At 38.0% G+C, this 9,607-nt stretch overlaps 1 protein-coding gene across 2 annotated transcripts in view; it reads left to right on the top strand.

Annotated features, from left to right (window-relative positions):
• Positions 1 to 472: 472 nt before the first annotated feature.
• The window catches only part of LOC126236663 (myoneurin-like), a 63,089-nt gene continuing 53,954 nt past the window's right edge, over positions 473 to 9,607 (top strand). For both annotated transcript variants that reach the window (XM_049946142.1, XM_049946140.1), the window contains exon 1: positions 473 to 753. The gene's annotated coding sequence lies outside the window, so the exon portion shown is untranslated. The remainder of the gene's footprint in view (positions 754 to 9,607) is intronic.

The following is a 9,607-nucleotide window of genomic DNA, read 5'->3' as shown; positions in this document are numbered from 1 at the left end:
TCTTTACATCCGTAGCGATGACAATACTGCAACATAGCTGTTACTAAAACTCAAACATGAAGAAACAGTATATAAAACAGGGCGAGTAGTATAATATTCAAGTTTCGCTATTACCACAAGTTGTAGACAAGCAGCGTCGTCCAAAAACCTCGAGATGAACCCGCTTTGATATTGAGAAGATGCGCAGTAGATTTTGCGTACTCCATAGCTATACATACTCTATTAACGTCACGGGCGTAGATGTCTGTGATTTACGTGGCTCATTTGTTGCACAAACACAGACGTGAAGTAGATACACCATAGATAACAGAGCATTTCCAACTCACAGACATGCATGTCTATGGTCAATTATGTCTTGTATGAAGCCCTCTATGACATCATTAATGTTAGCCAATCAGCAACTGCGATGCCTGCCTGCCCCAAAATCCATCTAATGAGATCACTGGATTTTTTACATCGTTGGCTCGTTAGAAAAAAATTGTTTCTGATCAATAATCTCGTCGTAAACAGTTAAGAAACACAAGTCGTGTATGTGTTGTTATAGATGTTTGAAGAATTGTGTGTGACGAAAATAAAACATACGTCCAATGAAACGTTCATTTTTTTCGTTTAGTAATTGAAGTAGTAAATATTAAACAACTCGCATCCATAAAATGTATTATTAGACCAACATGTGGAATATGTTGGCCAACACTCGAAATTAAAGTAGCGGAGACAGTGTGCAGCACGATGTAGTTCTTTTCTAGCTGAAAGGTACCAAAATATTGATCACTAACGCATTGTTTTGTATTGCCTAGGCCCGAGAATTCCGCAAAGCGAGGGGACTGCGAGTAATTCTGCTGATGCTAAGCTGTTTTTGTGGGGAAATTCTAGTGTCCGATTCCAGTTTGTATATACTTGTTACGCATTTTTTTTAAATATATAATATGAACTCGTGTAGAGTTTTTACGCTTCGTATAGTGATCAAATCAATGCAGTTTGGGAACTTGCTGTAGTGTGGTTTTGTAAATACACAACTATCAGTAACGTAGCATTTCAGCGGAAACCATTACCAATGCTGCGACGTTGAAGTTACTAATGAAAACACATTTTAGCCTATGTTTCCCTTTTGATATTCAAATGCAACATGCAGCTTTTGAACGTGATACGAGAAAAAGGTGTTTGAGAAAACTGCACAGACGCTTACTGTGGCTGGGAAACAAAACCCCTGACTGTGTTTTCTCATCACTAACATTTTCAGGTGCAGCACATGGCAGAATACCTACTTTACCCCAGTTCATAAATTTATTATATAGATTTTATTTTTCATAGATAATCCCAGCAATTTTTTGTGAATCTGTGGTACCTGGCGGCACAGTTTATATGTATGCTTCTTTTTGTATATTTATTAATCTATTCCTCTTGTTGCCAATCATGTATTTTGTAGCGTGGAGGAAAATATCCAGGACTAAACTATGTAATATTTTAGCTGACCGCCCATGCTATTAAATTCGCTGAACATTGTTTTCCATACTCTGCACTTTGTGTGGCCCATTGCTTCATGCAAGTCTTCCAAGTGAGTGCCATTCCAGTTCTTTTCATACCAAGTATGTTTGGTGTGCAACTGGTGATGCTAGAGAAGAGAGAAGGTTGTATCCAGTACTAGTATTTAGCCCCTCTCCAGTCAAACACCGTCTGGTGGGCTACAAATGTCCATTTCATGGCCATGATCTCAGATGGATGGCCAGTGACAGTGAGTGTCACATGCCTGCTCTCTTATAATATACAACATAAAGAGGTGTTATTGAATCCAGGACATTGTTGTGATGTTTCATGATCATGAATTTATTGCAGCTACTTCTTGTCTCCTTGCCAGGCAAATACTGGTAATTCCAATTCCTTCCTTCACTAAGAACCAAACCTCTGAGTCGAAGAGCACTACTGATTTGTGCATCAGTTAGTTATACGATGGAGGTTTGTCATTATGTCAACTACTACCATTACTGATATTCTTCTTATGTGATATCAGTCAGTGGTGGTCATTTTACTCAGTTTATGCTTCTAATCTGTGGAAATGAAAGTGTCTGCATAATTAATTGTATGCTTTGGTACTTAGTCTAACAAAAACAAGTTTTTATGTTTCAAGGAATAGACTTTTAGGATGTGCTCTTTTAATTTGGTTGCTGATTATCCTTGTAACATACTTTTTTGAACTGTCTCAACCTCTTGGGGCAGTCTGACCAAATAAGAATCCTAAAATGAGGTAGCCTACTGTAATAGTACTGGGGGATAAGTCACTTTAGGATTTTGTAAGTTTTCTCCATTGATAAATGCATGTTATATCCTAGTGGAATCCCATCACTGAATTGCCACTACTAAGTAGTTTCACTTGTGAAAATCAGTTTTGGTGTACACTGACATCATGTTGGGGAGTTGCACCTACTTGCCTGCATTCATTTTCATTTGACTGTTACATTTAAAGAGAGCTGCCAATTTAAATGATAGTCATTGTCTGCAAATTATTGTACATGGCCAATGAATGTGACAAGAAATAAGTGGCAGCCTTGCCACCAGATAAGAAGCTGCTGCATCCAGCAATGCCATTTTATATGGTAGTGGCAATTACTAGTAACATCCACTTCGTTATTTTCACATCAGAAGTGTAACTCGGTCCAGGACACCAAGATGTCAATTTTGTTATTGTTTCAACCAGATTTTGGGAAGTATGTACACTATATTGCTCAACAGACATTGTTCGAATATATACAGGAAGAAGCTACTACAGTTTGATAAACACTGGTCACATATGGTATAACTCCAACTTAATAATTATTTTTTCATCTTGAATGATAAATTTTTTGCAGAAAATATACATCCACATTACCAGTATATGTAAACCGGCAGTTATTGTTATTGTTAGCGGTAGCTACTGACATTAGTTCAATTTCAGAAAGTCATTATGGCATGAGAGATGCTGTAGTGAGGTATATTTTCAATTGTTAGTACGCATGCTCATCAGAGTAAGGAGTCTTCTGGCAGTGTGCACATAATTTTCATGCATGAATATAGAACTGTAATGATGTAACTGCAATCACTCTTCTGTGTATCGAAGCCAAGTCATGAATATATTCAGAAATCTTTGTAGGAATTCCAAAGTTCTTTGAAGGGCTCTTGGTATAATATTCAATAGGTGCTTGGTATTTTCAGAGTGCAAAACTGTAGAGTTAGTTTTAGCCAAGTCATCTTGATAGGCTAGTATGAAATTATCAAGAATATGTTAACATTTTTCTTTTTAATTTGTCATTCATGTATTTACAAACAGTTAATTAGCAATTGCTACTTAATTCATTTAGTTGTGCAGCAGGGTGTTGCTGTGCATTCTTTTCAGTTTCAAGCAGCATGGAACTTTGTAAATGTTCTGCTTACTAACGACTTGCAGACTTTTTAAAATTTGACCCAATCTACCATACTAGTTTTTGTAATGCAAAGGATAAGTAAAATTGAATATGTACAAACTCAGATTTCCATAGCAGTTGTTGGGTCATTCCAGTGTAATGGAATGGGACATTTGCATAACATTTTGACAAGTTTCATATTTCAAAATTAAATTTCTGTTGAAAGAACTCTCTCTCTCTCTCTCTCTCTCTCTCTCTCTCTCTCTCTCTGTGGCCATAAAGGGGCATCGACCTTAATTCCTGTCTCTTGACAGAATTACAATGTCACTGGCAAAACTCAAGTTTTTTATTGCTTCTCCTAGGACTTTAATTCCTACTCCAAGTTTTTCCTTTGTTTCCTTTGCTGTGTGCTCAAAATACAGATTGAATAACATCGGGGATAGGCTACAATCCTGTCTCACTCCCTTCTCAACCACTTAACTTATCTTCTAAGATAAGTCATAGAGTCAGTACTGCATTGCATGTGCCTACATTTCTACGGAATCCAAATTGATCTCCTCCGAGGTCAGCTTCTACCAGATTTTCGTGTTAGTATTTTGCATCCATGACTTATGACAGTGACAGTTCAGTAATTTTTGCACCTTTTAGCACCTGCTTTCTTTGGAATACGAATTATTATATTCTCCTTAAAGTATGAGGGTATTTTGCCTGTCTCATTCATCTTGCTCACCATATGGAAGAGTCTTGTCATGGCTGGCCCTCTCAACGCTATCAGTAGTAGTAATGGAATGTTGTCTACCCCCGGGGCGTTGTTTTGACTTGTCAAATTTTACACATAGTATCATATCTCCCATCTCATCTTCATGTGTGTCGTCTTTCATTTCCATAATAGTGCCCTCAATTACATTGCCCTGCTTTCACTTCTTTGCTTAGGACTGGTTTTCCATCTGAGCTCTTGATAATCATACAGGTGCTTCTCTTTTCTCCAAAAGTCTCTTTAATTTTCCTGTAGGCAGCATCACTCTTACCCCTAGTGATATATACTTCTATTTCTCCTCTAGCCATTCCTGCGTAGTCATTTTACATTTCCTGCTGATCTCATTTTTGAGATGTCTGTATTCCTTTTCGCCTGCTTCATTTACTACATTTTTATATTTTCTCCTATTCATCAGTTAAATTCAATATTTCTTGTGTTACCAAAGGATTTCTACTAGCCCTCGACTTTATCCTCTGCTGCCTTTACTATTTCATCTCTCCAAGCTACCCATTCTTCTTCTACTGCGTTCCTTTCCCATGTTCTTGTCAATCGTTCCCTAATGCTGCCTCTGAAACACTCTGCATCCTGTGGTTTTCCAATTTATCCAGGTCCCATCTCCTTAAATACTTACCTTTTTGGAGTTTCTTCAGTTTTAATCTACAGTTCATAACCAGTAAATTGTGGTCAGCGTCCACACCTGCCCCTGGAAATGTCTTACAATTTAAAATTTGGTTCCAAAATCTCTGTCTGACCATTATATAATCTAGCTGAAACCTTCTGATTTCTTCAGGCATTTTCCACATATATAGCCTTCTTTCATGATTCTCAAACCAAGTGTCAGCTGTGATCAAGTTATGCTCTGTGCAAAATTTTACCAGGTGGCTTCCTCTTTCATTCCTTACTCCCAGTCCATATTCACCTGCTACTTTCCCTTCTCTTACTTTTCCTATTGTCAGATTCCAGTCCTTAATGACTAAAGACTTTCATCCCCCTTAACTGTCTGAATAATTTCTTTTACCATATCATACATTTCTTCGATCTCTTCATCATCTGCGGAACTAATTGGCAAATAAACTTTTACTACTGTGGTAGACATGGGCTTTGTGTCTGTCTTGGCTACAATAATGCATTCGCTATGCTGATTTTAGCAGCTTATCTGCATTCCTATTTTTTTTTTATTCATTATAAAACCTACTCCTGCATTACCCATATTAGATTTTGTATTTATAAGCCTGTATTCGCCTGACCAGAAGCCTTGTTCCTCCTACCATCATGCTTCACTAATTCCCACTATATCTAACTTTAAACTATCCATTTCCATTTTTGAGTTTTATAGCCTACCTGCCCAAGGGATCTGACATTCCACACTCTGATCTGTGGAGTTTTGTTTCTCATGATAACAATATCCTCCCGAGTAGTCCTCGCCCAGAGATCCACATGGGGGACTATTTTACCTGTGGAATATTTTACTCAAGAGGGTGCCATACCATTTAATCATACTGTAAAGCTGCATGCCCTCGGGAAAAATTACACCTCTGGTTTCCCCTTGCTTTCAGCCATTGGCAATATCAGCACAGCAGTACTGTTTTGGTTGATGTTGCAAGGCCAGTTCAATCCATCATTCACATTGTTGCCCCTGCAACTACTGAAAAGGCTGCTGCCCCTCTTCAGGAGCCACACATTTGTGTGGCCTCTCAAATAGATACCCTTCTGTTGTTGTTGCACCTACGGTATGACTAACTGTGTCACTGAGGCACGCAAGCCTCCCCACCAGCGGCAAGGTACATCATTCACATGGCAGGAAGGGGAGGGGGCGATTACTGGCATACAGTATGACTTTGATTAGTATTTGTTTCTTATAAAACATAATTGCATTGAAAATAACATTACTGTTTTGTAAATAATATGAACTTCTAGATTTCGCTGTGATGGAATATGACAGTTAAGCATACATTTTTTCTCTGCATTAAATGGCATGTTTCGATTACAGCACAAGTAAATTTTATGAATTACTAATAGAAATCCTATAGAATTTATAAAAACACAAATACAGAAAATTAATCATACTATACCTAAGAAAACTTGCCTTCTGAAATTATTTCATTCTTATTAGCGGATATCCAGGTTTGCAGTCACTGTTTCAAGGTAGTTACTGTGTTCCCATGTATAGTTTTTATAATATAGGCTACCATGAACTCTGCTGCAACATGTTTACATACAATAATCAAGTAATTAAAAAAATACTTTTTATGTGGTTAGTTTCACTTTTTGTTGGATGGTACTGTTTCATGAATTATTTGTTTTGAATACTAAATTGAAACACCAATGGCAGAAGTAACCCTTTTCTTTTGAAGTTCATTGTCTACATGTGTACTCTGTAAACCACTATGAAGTAGATGACAGAAGGTACTTTCCATTGTACTGGTACCAGTTATTAGGACTTCTTCGTGTTGCTGTCATGTATGGAGTGTGGGAGGAATGATTACTTAAATGCTTGTGTGTGTACTGTAATTAGTCTAATCATATTTTTATGATCCCTGTGGAAGCAATATGAAGGGGAATGTAGTATATTCCTAGATTCCTTAGTTGTTGTAGCTAGCTGTTAGGATAGTTTACTACTGTATTCAGTACTCTGGTAGTTGAGGAGTACACATTGTTTGGCATTTCCATGATGCTCTGCCATGGATGACTTTATATCTGCCATTGACTACTATTTATTACAATTTATTACAATATCCATCATCATTTTCAAGTGGTGGAGCTTAAAACACAATAGTAGTCATTAGTAAAAAGACTACAGCTGTCTTTCAGCACCTGTAACCACTTAAAATGATTTAATGTTAAAATTGGAATAGAGGATATTGTAATAAATAGTACAGTCAATGGCTAATATGAAGTCATTTAAAAAATTATGCGAGACACAGAAAATACAGTCATGTAAACATGTGAGTATTAATGTAGCCCGTGTGTGTGTTCAATATTCTCTGTTACTCTTTTGCAATGAATCTCATTTGTAGCCTCATTGCATTTACCCTGTATCCTATTAGTACCATTTTATATTCCTACATATTTTTTGCACTCTGTAATAAGCAGTAAAGGTAACAGCAGACTGAGTATTAGACGCATTGGGTTGTAGAAAGCCTCATAAATAAGACTGAAAAATTTGCTAGCTGTTTGGCGTGTAAGGCTATGGTTCATTATATAATAGTGGCTCTTCTCTACAGCTCGAGCAGTAGAACTTATGTGTGAAGCTAGAGTTTACTGTTTTACACAATGAAAGTATTCTGTACCAATGCTTTTCTACCGTATTGACCATATTATGAGACACACCAGATATATATGTTTATTAATTTATTTTTCACTTCTGGTCAGCTTATTATCATTTTTTTAAGCTTCTGTTTCTACCTTTTATTCAGTAAAGGAAACACAGCGATGAGAAGCAGTATATTACCCATTGATTGAATTGAAATTCTCTGTTATATATCTCTGCAGCTTCAGTATAGTTTTTTTGCCCTTTCTCAAAGTAATCCACTTTTTTCACCCTCATTGAAAGAGAGAGACTTTTTCCCTCTTTCCCACTACCCCACAGTTTTTCTTATTTGAAGTCTGATGTGCAGTGCAACAGTTTAAATGTTTGCTTTGTCTGTATATATCGACCTAATAATGTCATATAGTTTCTGTAGCAACAGGTATTTAATATATGACTTGATGATGGTAAGTGGCTCACACACAAAAAGGTAATGCCTTTTCATATTACAAAACACTAATACAAGTTTTACCGAAACAACTGTACGAGGGATTAGGTGTCAGAGCTGCATGCTGTACCTAACTAATTAACTAGCCAGTAAGAATTCTGATGTAGCTGAATGTGAGTGTAGTTTACTGGCCCGTTCACTTGGAAGGTATAGGTTTGATTTCTGTATTTTCTGTAATGTTCTGGTACTTAATAGTTTTACATTGATAGAAACATCCACACACAGTTTTTGGTCAGACTTGAGTTGCTTTAATGATATAACTTCAAGAACTGGCTTCAGTTGTGCTGGGCTTAATTGTGTTTGTATCAGAAAGTGAAAAGGTATGACATACTTTTGCGTTCACCGTCTCTTTCTGAAAGAAGTTTCCCTGGCCCTAATGATTTTACCAGTACTTACATCCCGTTTTAGTCGACATTCTAATTGTAAACCTTATTGGATGTTATCTGTTAATAAGGAAAATAATATGGAAAATGTTGTGACTCGCCGATCTTTCAAAGTGCCGCCGCGCAGTTACGCGCGTCCTCTACATGCGGTGCTGTCTGCCAGCCATGCAGCAGCAGCGCCACCTAAGTGGCCAGCCAGCCAGCCAGCGGCCTCTAGCCTCGGACTCAGTTATGATTTGACTGTTAAGTGACACACGTCTTCCTCTGTTTACTTGATCTGTGACTTTCATGTATTGCGTCGTCCTTGAAATATATTTGTGCTACTTGAAGTTACAACAATTGGATCCCATCCTCGTTGCCAATTGTTGTAACTTCAAGTTGCAAATATATTTCAAGGACGACGCAATACATGAAAGTCACAGATCAAGTAAACAGAGTAAGACGTGTGTCACTTAACAGCCAAATCGTAACTGAGTCCGAGTCTAGCGGCCCCTGGCTGGCTGGCTGGCTGCTTAGGTGGTGCTGCTGCTGCATGGCTGGCAGACAGTGCCGCATGTAGAGGACGCGTGTAACTGCGCGGCGGCACTTTGAAAGATTGGCGAGTCACAACAGAAAACAGCTAAAATAATTTTTGAATTTTTCAGCTGGTTTGACAGAATTGTTTCCCAGAGGACTAAGTGGGTCTATGAAAGGGGCTGCATACACTATGCTTGATGTATAGATCACTACTGCCTTGTGGGCAGCTTTGCGTGTCTCTACACACATCTACTCTATACTCCGCAAACCATTGTCAAATGCGTGACAGAGGAAATGTCCCATTGTACCAGTTATTAGGTCTTTTTCCCATTCCACTCATTTACGGAGCACAGGAAGAACGATTGCCTAAATGTTTCTGTGTGCTCTGTTTTAAGTTTGTTTGAAACACTTTCAAAGTTTGTTTTCAAGGGATACTTTGCATCTATCTTTCAAGTGTCCTACACTTCATGTCTTTCAGTATCTTCATGGTTCTCTCTGATGGGTTAAACAAACCTGTGACCAATTGTGCTGCACATCTTTATATCCACACAATATCCCCTGTTCTGTTTCGTATGGGACCTACACAGTTGAGCATTTAAAAGTGGATACTGGGTTTGATGAATCAAGAGCTGCTATGTGAACAAAGAACATGACTTGATGTCATGAATCAGAAGGGTTTGGTGGAAAACATATGAGAGAAGCTCCACCCCTGTGATGTGGTGCACTCTTAGGGGATGCGGGAGCGTAAAGACAAAACAGTCATTACTGAGCAAGCCCTGAGTCACCTGCCACACTTGAGTTGAATTAGGCTTTTTCTGTGTG

This window comes from Schistocerca nitens, chromosome 2 (assembly GCF_023898315.1).
Source record: "Schistocerca nitens isolate TAMUIC-IGC-003100 chromosome 2, iqSchNite1.1, whole genome shotgun sequence".
Lineage (NCBI taxonomy): Eukaryota > Metazoa > Arthropoda > Insecta > Orthoptera > Acrididae > Schistocerca > Schistocerca nitens.
The sequence above is the reverse complement of the archived record's forward strand: the minus strand, read 5'-3'. Positions and strand labels throughout refer to the sequence as shown.